Below are 20,466 nucleotides of genomic sequence, written 5' to 3' on the forward strand. Positions count from 1 at the left end.
ATACATACATACATACATACATACATACACACATACATACATACATACATACATACATACATACATACATACATACATACATACATACATACATACATACATACATACATACATACATACATACATACATACATACATACATACATACATCGTTGGTGAGTGGCGACACCACGGGTTCCCGAGCATCCGCAGGGACATCCCCGCAGGGGGATGATAGTGAACGGTGCATCACCACTGACCCGAGCACCCGCGCCTCGCCGTGCGTGGCGTCGCTGTGTCCGGGGAAAAGGGGATCCTGGTGGTTGAGCCGATGCCGAGCGTTTGGACTTTTAAAGCCCCTCGGCGGAGGCAACACACCACTTTGGCCCCAGCTTCCTGTAGACGGCGCCTCCGGCCTGACCCGACCGGGGGAAATCGGTAGTCGCCTTTTCCTATCCTCCCGTCTATCTTTCACTTTCCTACCCCTTTCTCACAACTCTCCTGTCTCCTACTCACTTCTAGTTTCTTCCTTTTTCCCTGGCGGCGAAGGTTAACCGTTGTGTGGCCAACCACCCTGAGTTGCGTCATATTGGGTTATATTTGGGGTGTACAGCTGGCGTGGGTAGGACTTGTTTGCAAGTTCCTGTCCCGTCCCCAAGTTGGGCTCCATGGTGGGTGGCTGGCGCCGTAGCCGAAAGACACACTTATCCTATGGCTAACCTACTCTCAGCAACTGATCGCCCCCACACGAGAGGGTGGACCAAGGTAACTCAAAATTTCATAAAAAAAGAAAGAAAGTTTTCCTAAGTTTCATGTGATTCATTGTGAGCAAAGTGATAAATCTGCTAGAATAATCTCCCCACTCATTGTAGAAAAATGTTTGACGGGTGCCTTGGGCTTTGGCTACAAGGTTACAAAAATGCCAGTGGAGTCCTGTAACTGGGATTCCGAGATAGCATCCAACACTCAAAACTTTCCAACATTGTGTCCATGGGTGACATCCCTGTATCCATATCTGCCCACCGATCCCTCAATACAGTCCAGGATGTAATTTCAGAGAATTATTTTCTGCACCTCACTGAACAAGAAATCAAAGAAGGGCGTGCTGAACAAAACTTCGTTGATGTCAACAGGATAAAAGAGAGAAAAGAGGACAAAGAAATCCCAACAAAGCACATTGTCTTGACATTTGCACATAGTACTCTCCCAGACTAAAGTGAAGTTGGTAATCTAAAAATAGGTCTGAGACCCTACATTCCTAACCCTCGACGATGCTTTAACTGCCAAAGGTTCGGCCACGGTTCAGTGAGCTGCCGCGGTCGTAAAACTTGCGCAAAATGTGCTTCAAAAGACACCCTTCTGATGACTGCGACGGCGTCCCACGCTGCGCAAACTGTGAGGGAGACCATGCTGCATACTCCAGGGCGTGTCCGTCCTGGAAGAAAGAAAAAGCAATAATCACACTCGTAACTACTGAAAACATTTCGTTCAAAGAAGCAAGAAGGCGATGCACACAAACAAGCACGTTCTCCTTCACAGCAAAAACAAACTTTGCCGATGTGGTGCGTGGGCGCGGCGCACCACAACAGGTTTTGGCACCTGCCCAGGCGACTCGCAGTGAGCCTGTGGTGGGGCCATCCACGCCCCCAGGTGAAGTAGGTGACACTACTCCGCCAACCCAAAAAGAGGCCTCGCAGACCCCCGTGTCCGCGGCCCTCAAGACCTCCTCCCACAGATCGAGGTCCAACTCTAACGTCCACGTGCCCTCGGCACGGTCGTCCAGCGCCTCTGCAGAGGCGATAGACACGACCCAGGGCAGCCCCGTTCCATCCACGTCGGGTGGTCGGCGGAGCTCTCTGGATCGGTCAAAAAAAGACAGGCCCCGAATCAAGGGGCCATAAATGGCTTAATCTAGTTTTAACTACATAGGAAAACAAAATTAAGGTGACTTTCATAATGCAATGGAACTTTAGAGGTCTTAAGAAAAACTACAGTGACATAAAAAGATATCCCAGGAACACACACTCCTGTTGCGTTATGTCTACAAGAGACAAATTTAGGGCCTCGAAACAGTAATTTTCTTAAGAATTATGCTGTTTTCCGCCACGACCGAGAACAGGCAAGCAGGCTGTCAGGAGGTGTGGCATTATGGTGAAAAACGGTGCCCCGGCTAGTGAGCGTAAACTAAAAACAAGACGAGGCTGTAGCAGCCACTCTGCTTGCACATAAAACGATTACAGTGTGCTCTGTATATATTGAGCCACAACTGAAAATAACACTCCTTGACATAGAGGGTCTTTTAAAGCAGCTATCCAAGCCATACCTGGTAGTTGGCGACTTTAATGCACATTCTCGTTTTTGGGGAAGCGAGAAAACGGACGCTTGAGGGCAGCTCAACGATTATTTTATTCTATCCACTAATAACTGTTTGCTGAACTCGGGTAAACCCACATACTGTTCCCCACCCTTGGGAAGAATGCGTGTTTTAGATTTGTCTTTTAGTTCAGCGTCTGTTTTTAGCTATTTTAACCGGAGTGTTTTAGACAATCCATGTGGAAGCGATCATCTCCCTGTTATAATAGGTCTGTCATCCTCACCAACAGTTATTCCAACAAAACGGCAGCGTTGGAAACTGCATTTAGCTGATTGGACATTGTTTAAAAAAAAGCAAGTTTACAGGATATAATTTTAGAAAACCACAGCATAGATGAGATAAATGGAATGTTCACAACATGCATTCTTTCTGCTGCACAAGTATCAATTCCGAAATCCAAAGGAGTGGCGCGCCAGAACCACAAAATTTGGTACACACGAGAATGCAAGGAGGCAAAAAAACTACAGAATAAAGCCTGGGGAGTCTTTCGCAGATTCCCAAATCATGAGAACCTTATTTCTTTCCAAAAGGCGAGAGCACATGCGAGGCGTATCCGGCGCAAGGCCGAGAAAACATCATGACAAACTTATGTCTCTTCTTTAAACAGCTCAACCACATAAAAAAATGTGGGAGCAAGTTCGAAAATTAAATGGCTGCTACTCACCACAATTCCTCTTCTCACAACACCCGGTACACAAACTAGTTTAGAGGAACACGCAGACATATTGGGGGAGCACTTCGCTGTAGTTTCCGGTTCAGCACACTATACGCAGTCATTTCTTAAATGCAGAAATATAGCCGAAAAACAAAGGCTCCCAACAAGTGGAGGTAGTAATGAAAAATATAATAATCTTATTACACTCCAAGAAATCAACACCGTACTGTCTGCCGGTAAGAAAACGGCTACAGGACCCGACCAAATACACTATGAAATGCTTGCCCATCTTTCCAAGCCTGCTGTAGAGGCACTTTTAAGATTCTTTAACAAAGTATGGGTATCAGGGAAAATACCCGAAGCCTGGAAAAAAAACTATTATTGTACCGTTCCTTAAACCTGAAAAAAACCCAACCTCCCCTAGTAGTTATAGGCCCATAGCTCTGACTAGTTGCCTCTCAAAATCCTTTGAAAGTGTCCTTAATATAAGATTAACGTTCTTCCTTGAATCCTGTGAACTTCTTGATGCCCATCAGTGTGGTTTTAAAAAGGGATGCTGCACAACAGATCACCTAGTCCGTCTTGAAAATACTGTTCGAGAAGCTTTTATTCATAAGCAACACTGTCTCGCTGTATTTTTCGATTTAGAAAGAGTATACGATACGGCCTGGCGGTTCGGGTCCTTCAAGACCTTGCCGAGCTTGGCATCCAAGGAAGAAAGTTGAACTGCCTAAAAGACTTCTTATCTAACCGTTCATTTCATGTCCGCCTGGGTACAACCCTTTCGAGAAATTTCATTAAGGAAAACGGAGCACCTCAGGGGTGCATTTTAAGCACAACTCTCTTCGTTGTGAAAATGAACTCTCTTACGAAAATAATCCCAAGGTCCGTTATGTACTCGGTCAATGTGGACGACCTTCAAATAGCTTGTACATCCTCCAATGTATAAACATGTGAAAGACAAATACAAATAACAATAAATAATCTGGAAACATGGGCGGACAGAAATGGTTTCCAGTTTTGTCCACAGAAATCGGTGGCAATTTTGTTCGCACTCAGACGAGGCATACATACAGATCCCACCCTTCACCTTAACGAAATAGAGTTACCGGTAAAAAATGAACATAAATTTCTAGATATAACATTTAAGAGAAAGCTCACTTTCCTACCTCACATGAATGCGTTGAAAAAGAAAGCTTCTCGATCCCTAAACTTACTCAAAGTGCTGTCGAGAAAACACTGGGGAGCCGATAGGAAATGTCTCTTACAAATTTACCGCTCTGTAGTCCGCGCCACCCTAGATTACGGATGTATAGTGTATGGATCAGCGAGGCCATCGTACCTTAAAAGGCTAGATTCAGTACATAATTTAAGCTTGAGTCTTTGCACTGCTGCATACAGTACGTCGCCCATAGACAGTCTGTACGTGGAAACGAACGAACCATCACTTACAGACAGAAGAACGATGCTCACGTGTGCCTACATTCTAAAAATCCGTTCGCTACCTAAAGACATCTGTCACCAAATAGTTACAAAGTGCCCATCCAGAATACTGTTTCACAACAAACCGCAAAGTACCAGGCCACTGCGCTTGCGTTTTGAAGAGATGTGCGAAAATCTCGGCGTACTGGACACATTGCCTGGAATTGCTAGAAGACGAGATCCACTGCCGCCATGGCACAATTTCCCGGAAATCTGTGATGTCACTCTTACACATTTCGGCAAAAAAACAAACTCCACCTCAGCAGGGGGCATGACGCCGTATTGGCAATGAAGCGCTTACCTTGCACACTGTTCCAGGCTGCCCTACTCCTTGGCTCATCGCTACCTTGTTTGGCATCGGACGTGGTCTTCACCTGCCCAGTTGAGAACGCGAATCAACCCGCGGATTGGACGCAACAGCCTTGCCTACAGATCCATCTGGAAGGAAACCTGTTCTTCGGCTGGCAACCGCGGTCGTTCATCACCAGCGATACCACCATCAGCGCCGGCCACACGGAATATAAGCTGCTGCCCGTGAACGCCCCTCTGGGGCACGACGCCGTATTGGCAATGGAGCGCTTACCTTTCACACTTTTCCAGGCTGCCCTACTCCTTGGCTCATCGCTACCTTGTTTGGCATCGGACGTGGTCTTCACCTGCCCAGTTGAGAACGCGAATCAACCCGCGGATTGGACGCAACAGCCTTGCCTACAGATCCATCTGGAAGGAAACCTGTTCTTCGGCTGGCAACCGCGGTCGTTCATCACCAGCGATACCACCATCAGCGCCGGCCACACGGAATATAAGCTGCTGCCCGTGAACGCCCCTCTGGGGCACGACGCCGTATTGGCAATGAAGCGCTTACCTTGCACACTGTTCCAGGCTGCCCTACTCCTTGGCTCATCGCTACCTTGTTTGGCATCGGACGTGGTCTTCACCTGCCCAGTTGAGAACGCGAATCAACCCGCGGATTGGACGCAACAGCCTTGCCTACCGATCCATCTGGAAGGAAACCTGTTCTTCGGCTGGCAACCGCGGTCGTTCATCACCAGCGATACCACCATCAGCGCCGGCCACACGGAATATAAGCTGCTGCCCGTGAACGCCCCTCTGGGGCACGACGCCGTATTGGCAATGAAGCGCTTACCTTGCACACTGTTCCAGGCTGCCCTACTCCTTGGCTCATCGCTACCTTGTTTGGCATCGGACGTGGTCTTCACCTGCCCAGTTGAGAACGCGAATAAACCCGCGGATTGGACGCAACAGCCTTGCCTACAGATCCATCTGGAAGGAAACCTGTTCTTCGGCTGGCAACCGCGGTCGTTCATCACCAGCGATACCACCATCAGCGCCGGCCACACGGAATATAAGCTGCTGCCCGTGAACGCCCCTCTGGGGCACGACGCCGTATTGGCAATGGAGCGCTTACCTTTCACACTTTTCCAGGCTGCCCTACTCCTTGGCTCATCGCTACCTTGTTTGGCATCGGACGTGGTCTTCACCTGCCCAGTTGAGAACGCGAATCAACCCGCGGATTGGACGCAACAGCCTTGCCTACAGATCCATCTGGAAGGAAACCTGTTCTTCGGCTGGCAACCGCGGTCGTTCATCACCAGCGATACCACCATCAGCGCCGGCCACACGGAATATAAGCTGCTGCCCGTGAACGCCCCTCTGGGGCACGACGCCGTATTGGCAATGGAGCGCTTACCTTTCACACTTTTCCAGGCTGCCCTACTCCTTGGCTCATCGCTACCTTGTTTGGCATCGGACGTGGTCTTCACCTGCCCAGTTGAGAACGCGAATCAACCCGCGGATTGGACGCAACAGCCTTGCCTACAGATCCATCTGGAAGGAAACCTGCTCTTCGGCTGGCAACCGCGGTCGTTCATCACCAGCGATACCACCATCAGCGCCGGCCACACGGAATATAAGCTGCTGCCCGTGAACGCCCCTCTGGGGCACGACGCCGTATTGGCAATGGAGCGCTTACCTTTCACACTTTTCCAGGCTGCCCTACTTCTTGGCTCATCGCTACCTTGTTTGGCATCGGACGTGGTCTTCACCTGCCCAGTTGAGAACGCGAATCAACCCGCGGATTGGACGCAACAGCCTTGCCTACAGATCCATCTGGAAGGAAACCGGTTCTTCGGCTGGCAACCGCGGTCGTTCATCACCAGCGATACCACCATCAGCGCCGGTCACACGGAATATAAGCTGCTGCCCGTGAATGCCCCTCTGGGGCACGACGCCGTATTGGCAATGGAGCGCTTACCTTTCACACTTTTCCAGGCTGCCCTACTCCTTGGCTCATCGCTACCTTGTTTGGCATCGGACGTGGTCTTCACCTGCCCAGTTGAGAACGCGAATCAACCCGCGGATTGGACGCAACAGCCTTGCCTACAGATCCATCTGGAAGGAAACCTGTTCTTCGGCTGGCAACCGCGGTCGTTCATCACCAGCGATACCACCATCAGCGCCGGCCACACGGAATATAAGCTGCTGCCCGTGAACGCCCCTCTGGGGCACGACGCCGTATTGGCAATGGAGCGCTTACCTTTCACACTTTTCCAGGCTGCCCTACTCCTTGGCTCATCGCTACCTTGTTTGGCATCGGACGTGGTCTTCACCTGCCCAGTTGAGAACGCGAATCAACCCGCGGATTGGACGCAACAGCCTTGCCTACAGATCCATCTGGAAGGAAACCTGTTCTTCGGCTGGCAACCGCGGTCGTTCATCACCAGCGATACCACCATCAGCGCCGGCCACACGGAATATAAGCTGCTGCCCGTGAACGCCCCTCTGGGGCACGACGCCGTATTGGCAATGGAGCGCTTACCTTTCACACTTTTCCAGGCTGCCCTACTCCTTGGCTCATCGCTACCTTGTTTGGCATCGGACGTGGTCTTCACCTGCCCAGTTGAGAACGCGAATCAACCCGCGGATTGGACGCAACAGCCTTGCCTACAGATCCATCTGGAAGGAAACCTGTTCTTCGGCTGGCAACCGCGGTCGTTCATCACCAGCGATACCACCATCAGCGCCGGCCACACGGAATATAAGCTGCTGCCCGTGAACGCCCCTCTGGGGCACGACGCCGTATTGGCAATGGAGCGCTTACCTTTCACACTTTTCCAGGCTGCCCTACTTCTTGGCTCATCGCTACCTTGTTTGGCATCGGACGTGGTCTTCACCTGCCCAGTTGAGAACGCGAATCAACCCGCGGATTGGACGCAACAGCCTTGCCTACAGATCCATCTGGAAGGAAACCTGTTCTTCGGCTGGCAACCGCGGTCGTTCATCACCAGCGATACCACCATCAGCGCCGGTCACACGGAATATAAGCTGCTGCCCGTGAACGCCCCTCTGGGGCACGACGCCGTATTGGCAATGGAGCGCTTACCTTTCACACTTTTCCAGGCTGCCCTACTTCTTGGCTCATCGCTACCTTGTTTGGCATCGGACGTGGTCTTCACCTGCCCAGTTGAGAACGCGAATCAACCCGCGGATTGGACGCAACAGCCTTGCCTACCGATCCATCTGGAAGGAAACCTGTTCTTCGGCTGGCAACCGCGGTCGTTCATCACCAGCGATACCACCATCAGCGCCGGCCACACGGAATATAAGCTGCTGCCCGTGAACGCCCCTCTGGGGCACGACGCCGTATTGGCAATGAAGCGCTTACCTTGCACACTGTTCCAGGCTGCCCTACTCCTTGGCTCATCGCTACCTTGTTTGGCATCGGACGTGGTCTTCACCTGCCCAGTTGAGAACGCGAATAAACCCGCGGATTGGACGCAACAGCCTTGCCTACAGATCCATCTGGAAGGAAACCTGTTCTTCGGCTGGCAACCGCGGTCGTTCATCACCAGCGATACCACCATCAGCGCCGGCCACACGGAATATAAGCTGCTGCCCGTGAACGCCCCTCTGGGGCACGACGCCGTATTGGCAATGGAGCGCTTACCTTTCACACTTTTCCAGGCTGCCCTACTCCTTGGCTCATCGCTACCTTGTTTGGCATCGGACGTGGTCTTCACCTGCCCAGTTGAGAACGCGAATCAACCCGCGGATTGGACGCAACAGCCTTGCCTACAGATCCATCTGGAAGGAAACCTGTTCTTCGGCTGGCAACCGCGGTCGTTCATCACCAGCGATACCACCATCAGCGCCGGCCACACGGAATATAAGCTGCTGCCCGTGAACGCCCCTCTGGGGCACGACGCCGTATTGGCAATGGAGCGCTTACCTTTCACACTTTTCCAGGCTGCCCTACTCCTTGGCTCATCGCTACCTTGTTTGGCATCGGACGTGGTCTTCACCTGCCCAGTTGAGAACGCGAATCAACCCGCGGATTGGACGCAACAGCCTTGCCTACAGATCCATCTGGAAGGAAACCTGCTCTTCGGCTGGCAACCGCGGTCGTTCATCACCAGCGATACCACCATCAGCGCCGGCCACACGGAATATAAGCTGCTGCCCGTGAACGCCCCTCTGGGGCACGACGCCGTATTGGCAATGGAGCGCTTACCTTTCACACTTTTCCAGGCTGCCCTACTTCTTGGCTCATCGCTACCTTGTTTGGCATCGGACGTGGTCTTCACCTGCCCAGTTGAGAACGCGAATCAACCCGCGGATTGGACGCAACAGCCTTGCCTACAGATCCATCTGGAAGGAAACCGGTTCTTCGGCTGGCAACCGCGGTCGTTCATCACCAGCGATACCACCATCAGCGCCGGTCACACGGAATATAAGCTGCTGCCCGTGAATGCCCCTCTGGGGCACGACGCCGTATTGGCAATGGAGCGCTTACCTTTCACACTTTTCCAGGCTGCCCTACTCCTTGGCTCATCGCTACCTTGTTTGGCATCGGACGTGGTCTTCACCTGCCCAGTTGAGAACGCGAATCAACCCGCGGATTGGACGCAACAGCCTTGCCTACAGATCCATCTGGAAGGAAACCTGTTCTTCGGCTGGCAACCGCGGTCGTTCATCACCAGCGATACCACCATCAGCGCCGGCCACACGGAATATAAGCTGCTGCCCGTGAACGCCCCTCTGGGGCACGACGCCGTATTGGCAATGGAGCGCTTACCTTTCACACTTTTCCAGGCTGCCCTACTCCTTGGCTCATCGCTACCTTGTTTGGCATCGGACGTGGTCTTCACCTGCCCAGTTGAGAACGCGAATCAACCCGCGGATTGGACGCAACAGCCTTGCCTACAGATCCATCTGGAAGGAAACCTGTTCTTCGGCTGGCAACCGCGGTCGTTCATCACCAGCGATACCACCATCAGCGCCGGCCACACGGAATATAAGCTGCTGCCCGTGAACGCCCCTCTGGGGCACGACGCCGTATTGGCAATGGAGCGCTTACCTTTCACACTTTTCCAGGCTGCCCTACTCCTTGGCTCATCGCTACCTTGTTTGGCATCGGACGTGGTCTTCACCTGCCCAGTTGAGAACGCGAATCAACCCGCGGATTGGACGCAACAGCCTTGCCTACAGATCCATCTGGAAGGAAACCTGTTCTTCGGCTGGCAACCGCGGTCGTTCATCACCAGCGATACCACCATCAGCGCCGGCCACACGGAATATAAGCTGCTGCCCGTGAACGCCCCTCTGGGGCACGACGCCGTATTGGCAATGGAGCGCTTACCTTTCACACTTTTCCAGGCTGCCCTACTTCTTGGCTCATCGCTACCTTGTTTGGCATCGGACGTGGTCTTCACCTGCCCAGTTGAGAACGCGAATCAACCCGCGGATTGGACGCAACAGCCTTGCCTACAGATCCATCTGGAAGGAAACCTGTTCTTCGGCTGGCAACCGCGGTCGTTCATCACCAGCGATACCACCATCAGCGCCGGTCACACGGAATATAAGCTGCTGCCCGTGAACGCCCCTCTGGGGCACGACGCCGTATTGGCAATGGAGCGCTTACCTTTCACACTTTTCCAGGCTGCCCTACTCCTTGGCTCATCGCTACCTTGTTTGGCATCGGACGTGGTCTTCACCTGCCCAGTTGAGAACGCGAATCAACCCGCGGATTGGACGCAACAGCCTTGCCTACAGATCCATCTGGAAGGAAACCTGTTCTTCGGCTGGCAACCGCGGTCGTTCATCACCAGCGATACCACCATCAGCGCCGGCCACACGGAATATAAGCTGCTGCCCGTGAACGCCCCTCTGGGGCACGACGCCGTATTGGCAATGAAGCGCTTACCTTTCACACTTTTCCAGGCTGCCCTACTCCTTGGCTCATCGCTACCTTGTTTGGCATCGGACGTGGTCTTCACCTGCCCAGTTGAGAACGCGAATCAACCCGCGGATTGGACGCAACAGCCTTGCCTACAGATCCATCTGGAAGGAAACCTGTTCTTCGGCTGGCAACCGCGGTCGTTCATCACCAGCGATACCACCATCAGCGCCGGCCACACGGAATATAAGCTGCTGCCCGTGAACGCCCCTCTGGGGCACGACGCCGTATTGGCAATGAAGCGCTTACCTTTCACACTTTTCCAGGCTGCCCTACTTCTTGGCTCATCGCTACCTTGTTTGGCATCGGACGTGGTCTTCACCTGCCCAGTTGAGAACGCGAATCAACCCGCGGATTGGACGCAACAGCCTTGCCTACAGATCCATCTGGAAGGAAACCTGTTCTTCGGCTGGCAACCGCGGTCGTTCATCACCAGCGATACCACCATCAGCGCCGGCCACACGGAATATAAGCTGCTGCCCGTGAACGCCCCTCTGGGGCACGACGCCGTATTGGCAATGAAGCGCTTACCTTTCACACTTTTCCAGGCTGCCCTACTCCTTGGCTCATCGCTACCTTGTTTGGCATCGGACGTGGTCTTCACCTGCCCAGTTGAGAACGCGAATCAACCCGCGGATTGGACGCAACAGCCTTGCCTACAGATCCATCTGGAAGGAAACCTGTTCTTCGGCTGCAACCGCGGTCGTTCATCACCAGCGATACCACCATCAGCGCCGGCCACACGGAATATAAGCTGCTGCCCGTGAACGCCCCTCTGGGGCACGACGCCGTATTGGCAATGAAGCGCTTACCTTTCACACTTTTCCAGGCTGCCCTACTCCTTGGCTCATCGCTACCTTGTTTGGCATCGGACGTGGTCTTCACCTGCCCAGTTGAGAACGCGAATCAACCCGCGGATTGGACGCAACAGCCTTGCCTACAGATCCATCTGGAAGGAAACCTGTTCTTCGGCTGCAACCGCGGTCGTTCATCACCAGCGATACCACCATCAGCGCCGGCCACACGGAATATAAGCTGCTGCCCGTGAACGCCCCTCTGGGGCACGACGCCGTATTGGCAATGAAGCGCTTACCTTGCACACTGTTCCAGGCTGCCCTACTCCTTGGCTCATCGCTACCTTGTTTGGCATCGGACGTGGTCTTCACCTGCCCAGTTGAGAACGCGAATCAACCCGCGGATTGGACGCAACAGCCTTGCCTACAGATCCATCTGGAAGGAAACCTGTTCTTCGGCTGGCAACCGCGGTCGTTCATCACCAGCGATACCACCATCAGCGCCGGCCACACGGAATATAAGCTGCTGCCCGTGAACGCCCCTCTGGGGCACGACGCCGTATTGGCAATGAAGCGCTTACCTTGCACACTGTTCCAGGCTGCCCTACTCCTTGGCTCATCGCTACCTTGTTTGGCATCGGACGTGGTCTTCACCTGCCCAGTTGAGAACGCGAATCAACCCGCGGATTGGACGCAACAGCCTTGCCTACAGATCCATCTGGAAGGAAACCTGTTCTTCGGCTGCAACCGCGGTCGTTCATCACCAGCGATACCACCATCAGCGCCGGCCACACGGAATATAAGCTGCTGCCCGTGAACGCCCCTCTGGGGCACGACGCCGTATTGGCAATGAAGCGCTTACCTTGCACACTGTTCCAGGCTGCCCTACTCCTTGGCTCATCGCTACCTTGTTTGGCATCGGACGTGGTCTTCACCTGCCCAGTTGAGAACGCGAATCAACCCGCGGATTGGACGCAACAGCCTTGCCTACAGATCCATCTGGAAGGAAACCTGTTCTTCGGCTGGCAACCGCGGTCGTTCATCACCAGCGATACCACCATCAGCGCCGGCCACACGGAATATAAGCTGCTGCCCGTGAACGCCCCTCTGGGGCACGACGCCGTATTGGCAATGAAGCGCTTACCTTGCACACTGTTCCAGGCTGCCCTACTCCTTGGCTCATCGCTACCTTGTTTGGCATCGGACGTGGTCTTCACCTGCCCAGTTGAGAACGCGAATCAACCCGCGGATTGGACGCAACAGCCTTGCCTACAGATCCATCTGGAAGGAAACCTGTTCTTCGGCTGGCAACCGCGGTCGTTCATCACCAGCGATACCACTATCAGCGCCGGCCACACGGAATATAAGCTGCTGCCCGTGAACGCCCCTCTGGGGCACGACGCCGTATTGGCAATGGAGCGCTTACCTTGCACACTGTTCCAGGTGAGTTACCTTGATCATTGCACTTGCCTAAGAAGCAAGAATCGCTGCTTGTTTTCGGTGTCGTGCCCCAGAGAGTGGTTATTTGCCCTAGAAGCATGCGAGGAAACTGTGCAACATTGCTTAAGTAGTTTATTCTTAATTCTTTCCGGGGATGTGGAAACAAACCCCGGACCTGATTCTAATGACATCCTGGCTACTGTGCTGGAGACTGTACAAAGGATCGAATCCGGCCAAGATGGAATTCGAAGTGATTTGAGAGAGTTGAAGCAGTGGCAAGCGTCAGTAGACATTGAACTGAGGCAGTTGTCTTCTAGACTTCGCAGTGTTGAAGTGGACGTTTCAGATCTAAAAAACAATCCCGCTGCGTCTTCGGCTGATTCTCCTGGTGCAGTTTCCAGCGTCATCTCTGACCAGCTCAGAATTATTGAATCGCGTTGTAATGACGCGGAAAACAGGCTGAGACGCTGCAACTTGCTTTTTTTCGGCCTTTCCGATGACGTATCTGAGACATGGCCAAGTGCTGAAACAAAAGTGATTGACCTGTTCAAGAAGGAATTGGACATTACAGTAGATTCATCGCAAATAGAACGGGCACACCGCATTGTTAAATACGACCCGGAAAAGTACAGGCCAGTGATGGTAAAATTCACATTGTTTAAGGACAAACAACAGATCATTGGGAACGGCATCAAGCTGAAAGGAACTAACTATGCTGTGCGCGAAGATTTTTCCTTTCAGACACGACTGGCTAGAAAGAAGTTGATCGAATTTGCCAAACCACAAAAAGTTCCGTACAAGCTAAATGTCGATAAGCTGAGAATAAACGATAGTGTTTACGTGTACGACGCCGCTACTGACACCGTCAAACTACCTTCCGCATAGGTAAGGTGTTGCTCGGCTACACGTGTCATCAAGAAAGAACAAACATCTTACCGCAATAACACCGCGCAATCGCAGCTCTCCTTACTTTTCACTAACATACGCAGCATTCTTCCTAAGCGCATCGAACTTTGTTCATACCTTGACAATTGTGAATGCGACATTTTAATACTAACCGAAACGTGGCTCCATAAAGATATTAGGAACGATGAAGTCTTGCCTGATATGGACAGTTTCACTATCTACAGAAACGGTAGGAGCGACAGAAGGGGAGGAGGGGTGTTGATTGCTGCTAAAAAGCATATAACTTCTTTTCCCGTTGATATTCCTAGTAAATTAGAAATTTTGTGGGTTTTCATCACATCGCCATCTTCCAAGCATCTTCTTGGAGTTTGTTAGAGACCACCAGATAGTCCGCAATCATTCGTCTCTGATCTACATGATAACCTAACTGAAGCAAAAGCTAAATTTCCAAAAGCAAGTATTTGTCTACTTGGTTACTTCAACTTTCCCGAAATTGACTGGCCGAGCTTCAGTTCGAGAACACGTGATGGCACTTATTTTGTTCAACTAACTCTCGATTTCTCTTTGGCCAATTAGTCAAAAACCTACCCGAGGAAACAATAAGCTTGACCTCGTCTTCTCGTCAGTCCCAGACAATATAAGCCCTATCTCTTATTCTGATGGCTTCAGTGATCACGAACTGCTTACTTTCACGATTTCCATGCCTTCATGCGCACGTGCACAAACACATAAACGTATTTTTGTATATAACCGCGCTGACTACAATGCCATTAATATCGGGTTACAATCCTTTTGTGACACATATCTTCCGACTTTTTCTCAGCGTTCGGCCAACGATAACTGGGTTTTGTTCAAAAATAGTTTACTGGAATTAGTACACCGTCATACACCACTGCTCACCCTCCGCACGAACGCGTCTAAACCATGGTTCAACAGGATGTTACATGCATTAAAAAACAAGAAAAAGCGACTATTCAAAGCTGCCAAACGCCTTGGCACACCGGCTTCATGGCAGAAACACAAAACCGCCGAAAAAACATATTGTAGTGCCATCCGCAAAGCAAAACTTAAATATTATTCCCATGACCTTCAATCCCTTATGACACACAACCCTAAAAAATTTTGGAAAACGATATCACCTATTGACACTCCGGTTCTTGTTTCGTTGTTGGATAACACTGGTGCTCCAGTTATAGAAGAAGAATGCCCACTTATATTTAATAATAATTTTTCTTCACTGTTCACACAGAAAGACCATTCCACTACTCCACTATTAGTAGATGCCGATTACCAGTACATGAGTCCCATAGAAATAAGTGTCTCCGGTATTGCAGCATTAATAAACAATTTTAAGATTTCGACTTCTGCTGGCATTGACGATATTAATACAAAAATTCTCAAAAGCACAGTGATCCATTCAAGCAATATTCTCTTCCATGTATTTCGTCAGTCGTTATCAACTGGTGAAATTCCAAGGGATTGGAAAATTGGTAAAATTATCCCCATCTTCAAATCAGGTGATAAAACGAACGCGCAAAATTATCGCCCCATATCATTGACATCTGTCCCATGTAAGATCCTCGAACACATCATCGTATCAGCAGTGGCGCATCATCTAGATAGTAATAATTTCTTTTTTTCTAACCAGCACGGGTTCAGGAAAGGCTTCTCTTGTGAGACTCAACTACTGGAATTTACTAACGAGCTACTACACAACATGGACGAGAACTTCCAAACAGACTGCATATTCTTAGATTTCTCAAAAGCATTCGACCGCGTTGCGCACTCACGCTTAATAGGTAAAATTACTTCCCTCAACCTAGACTCACTAACAACCTCATGGCTAAGGAATTTCTTGTCTTTTCGTAAACAGTTCACGGTTGTTAACGGCCACTCATCTCCGTTTAGCGATGTTCTATCTGGTGTTCCTCAAGGAAGCGTCCTGGGCCCGTTGCTGTTCCTGATTTACATTAATGATCTGCCATCTAACATTACATCAACCATTCGCTTGTTCGCAGATGACTGCATAATTTACCGCAAAATCCGATCACCTGCAGACCTTCTTGCACTTCAAAGGGACCTAGATCATGTAACCGCTTGGTGTTCATCATGGCAAATGTCACTTAACACTGAAAAATGCAAGTTAATGACATTCAGCCGCAAAAAATCTAACTCTTCGTTCAATTACATGCTCGATAACAGCTTAGTCTCTGAGGTGTCTTCTTACAAATACCTCGGTGTCCATTTTTCATGTAACTTGTCCTGGTCCACTCATATACAGAAAATAACAGCTAAAGCATCCCGGACCTTAGGATACCTAAAACGGAATCTTCATGGAACTCCTGCTACTACCCGTAAGCTCGCCTATCAAACATTTGTTCGTCCGCAACTCGAGTATGCATCATCCATTTGGTCACCTCACCAGGCTTATTTAATTAACTCCCTTGAATCAGTCCAAAATCGTGCTGCGCGTTTCATCTCCAGAAACTATGACCGTCACTCAAGCGTCACAAACATTAAATTATCGCTCTCTCTTTGTACCTTGCAATCACGAAGATTAATTGCCCTAATCTGCTTATTTCGCAAGATAGTATATAGCACTAATCTTTCGACTCTCCCTCTTGCCCAACCTCACCGCATCTCGCGCCGTTTAAACAACCATCTCAGCTTCAAACGCCTTTCAGGTAAAACCGTTGCATTCAATTCATCCGCTTTGCCGCAGGCTATTGTTCACTGGAATGGTCTTCCGGAACACATCGTCAATATTCGTGATCCAGCTTCTTTTAGGACCGAAATAACAGCCATTTTTTCTAATTACTGACGCGTCAATAACTATTGTATAATGATGTTCTTACTGTTTAATGTGTACTAACAGTCAATCAGCATTATATAATCGTGTCATTCATGCTCCTGTTATTACCCCTATTTATGTAATCCCCCCCTCACACAATACTCCATGCTTGGAGCCTGTGAGGCAACGTGAATAAATAAATAAATAAATAAATAAATAAATAAATAAATATAATACAAGAATTTTTGGCACTCCAGGAAAAATACAGTACTTGCACAGCTTTCTATACAGATGGCTCAAAAACAGATTGTTACGTTGGAAGTGCAGTTGTACAAGGCAACTGCAATCATATAGTGAGGCTACCACAGTGTGCATCAATCTTCACTGCCGAACGTTACGCCGTGTCTGTAACCATTGAGAAAATACTAAAAGAGAACCTCGCAAACAGTATTATTTAAACAGACTCCCTAAGCTTACTTACAGCTCTCCACTCTAGAAATGCAGTCATTCCTATACTTGGTGATATCATACACAACATAGTAGTAGCCACAGCTAAAGGACAAAACCTAAAACTCTGCTGGGTACCGAGTCATTTCGGAATTAGAGGCAACGAGACAGCAGACTTCTGCGCTGCTCAAGCGCGTGACAAGCAAATCAAGAATGTAGATATGCCACTAAAAGATTGCATTAAGTTAATGCATCGTAGCATAAGACAGAAATGGCAATCCACGTGGGACATTAAAGTAAAAACAAACTACGCAATGTAACACCAGTTATATGTGAATGGAAGTTCTGCACCCACCAGGAATGTTTTAAGGAAGTGATTATCTGCCGTCTTCGTATAGAACACACGCAGCTCACACACAATTTCCTGCTGATAAAACAAGATCAACTGGTTTATGAAAAATGTGGACATGAAGTTACAATTAACCACATTTCGATTTCTTGTGCGAAACTGGAGAAACTAAGGAAACAGTACTTTATTCAGTTTTATAATGAATACATTCCTTTTCATCCCGCACTTATTTTAGGAGATGATGCAATTGTTGATATATCATTTGTTTTTAGCTTTCTTAACGAAACGGGATTTCTCAAGAGACTCAACTTTTTAACCACTGATTTGTTCGAATTTTAGTACACCTTAGCTACTTTCTCATTCCTGAGAAGAAGACTGAGGCTTTTATTTTGAATGGTTGGGAGCCTCGATATCCTTGCGCAGCCAAGGAAAGCTACTGAGGTTACCCAGCCCTCTTTAAAGCTTTTACTAGTAGCCATTTCTAAAATTTGTGTATGTGTTCACTGCGTAGTATTAAGGCTTGAGGGCCTCTACACCAGGGACGATTCTTATATTTCTATAACATTCAACAAAAGAGTTTTCCTATACCTTGTTCTTAGCGCATGATGGCCTCAGTTGCCTATGTGCCATAAAACACAACACAACACAACACAACACACTTTTTTCTTCATCATACAACTTGCACTGAGTGCTAAAGGAAGCTGTATGCAAGCACAAATTGGCTTTCTGAAAGGGCATTGAAATCTGGAAAGAAGATAACCTCCCACCGCTACGCTGGTTCAGACAGTTATTTCGGATGTACTTCAAGATGTGAACTGTGTCCTGAATAAAAAACAAATGTCTTGAAGGGTCTGATGGGTCGCCATCTTTGGAGGACTGTCGAAAAATTACATGCCCTTGCAGTTGATGGAGTTGTTGTCTGACACCACAGCAATCACTGGGATGCCAAACTCTTTCAGCAGCTTATCACAGATGAACAAATTCATGGAGCTGCTTTGCTTCTATTTGTGCCACTGGAAGTATGTGCACGACATCTTTGTTGGAAGAAAGCAAGCTTTGTATCAGGAGGAAATATGCAGTCTGCTGCGTTTTCTTTGTTGGCTGCTGCACCTGTGACATATCCACCCTTGTATTCCAACGGTGCTTGCAAGTGGACCTTATCCTTCATAAGTGTCACGGAGCGCTCATAGTCACTTACTGTTCATGTCAACCTTTTTGCATAAGACAAGAAAGAAGCTTCTGCCTGCTCAGTGGATGGGTTTACGCGGTAAGACGCACATATGCGCCTATCGCGTGGGGATGTGGGAGCTTTAGCTTCGATGAGGTTTTTACGAATCTATAAGCATGAGGAAATATTGTGAACACGAGGCTGCAGAACACAAGCAAATCGCCTGGGTAAGTTGATGTCTTGCTTAGGAGGATTTGAAGCTGCTGCTTCAGAAAGTTAATGACTTCCACTTGCCACTCGTGTGGGAAGGCTGAGGATGAGAGTTGTAGAAATTCCACCGCATGCTTTAGCAGAATCTCAAGGTGCAGTTCGTTCCTTGCAGCATCCTTGATGCAGTCTTCCAGCACGGTCAAAATTTTGTCGATCTGTCTTAAGTCACAGATTGAAGAAGGAAGCTGCCTAGTTCTTCTACCCTCATTTCCCCAAAGTACGTTCTCAGAGAAATGTCTGAAGATACTGTCACTGTACAATGCACAGATAAAACATCTTGGTTTTTGAAGCACGTACGCGTTTTTCAGCAACCGTTTTGGTCCAGAAACCACTCACAATGAGTCCGCTCACAGCTTTTAACAGGTCTTGGAATGTGATGATGACATTCTTCTGTTCTTCAGATGTGTGGCACTCAGTCGACAAGCGCATGAATTCCTGTAGAGCTTCGCCGTCAAGTGGAGCGCGCGTTTGTTCTAAGTTCTCGCGAATTAACGTTTCCTGGCGAGACAGGTAAGCTGGGCAATTTGGAAAAATGCTTGGGAGCACATCGGGTTTCAATTTACTCAGCTTGAGTGGTACCCTGATTACACTCCCAGTAATGCTGTCTGCGTAGCTTGTCGTGGATACGAAGTCAGTTTCACGGAAGTGGTGCTCACAAAGCTGTAAAGTAAACATGAACAAAGCTGTGTAAGACGGGAGCGGCGATTGACTTCAATAAAATAACGGAGCATGCAGACAACATGGCCGAGTGTATGACCTCTAGGGGTTCTGTCGTAACTCGGTGATTTAGTACACTGACTACATTCGCATAGCCGCCAGCGAAGCGAAATTTTTTTTATAAGGAACTAATTTATGCTGCAAAACAATTTTTGTTCCACACTAATAACACTCCGAATGCTACCCAATTATTCGTAGCTATGCTGCCCAAACTGTCTACTCGATATGGGCATGCGTACGCAATAGTATACGGTGTTGAAATCACCAAGTGGCGAACAGTAGCATGAGCATCATGAAAGCAAATAATCCGTTCTTACCACAGTGCACTTCGTTGGTGTGAAGTCTTTCCGCGGCACAGCATTTGTCCACTCTTCATTTTCAGCTAGTTCCGACGAGAACCTGTACACGCGCGCTCTGGGTCCATTGGCGTAGTTAGAGCGACAGCTTGGTGCAGTCTCAGTTGGCAGCGTTTTATCAGTGACCATGTATGCGTTTCGCTGTTTCCTGTGTTTTTAAGGCATGATTCTGGAAGTAAAGTGCAGGAAGGAAAAACTTTTGAATTTATAATTTTATAGAGGAGCTCAGTCATGCCGCAGCGGGGAGCACGCAAACCAAAATGGCGAAATGGGGTTCAGCAGCAGAATGCTTGAGAAACAAAGTGCAAGGAAAACGAAAAACACGCTGGGGCCATGCTCCACCATGTGAAAAAGGGAGCGAGTCATACACCAGCCTCATCGAAAGAGTCTTCTCGACGCTGTGCAGCTGATGATAAGTCTTGTGATAGCACCGTGCAATCAGAACATCAGGAACAACTTCAAAGAACAGAGGAAGCTGTGGA

General features: G+C 49.3%; 1 pseudogene; it reads right to left on the minus strand.

The window, feature by feature from the left end:
- Positions 1–18,360: 18,360 nt before the first annotated feature.
- Positions 18,361–20,113, minus strand: LOC144129460 (uncharacterized; annotated as a pseudogene).
- Positions 20,114–20,466: the final 353 nt, after the last annotated feature.

The sequence above is a fragment of the Amblyomma americanum genome, chromosome 4 (genome assembly GCF_052857255.1).
Source record: "Amblyomma americanum isolate KBUSLIRL-KWMA chromosome 4, ASM5285725v1, whole genome shotgun sequence".
Lineage (NCBI taxonomy): Eukaryota > Metazoa > Arthropoda > Arachnida > Ixodida > Ixodidae > Amblyomma > Amblyomma americanum.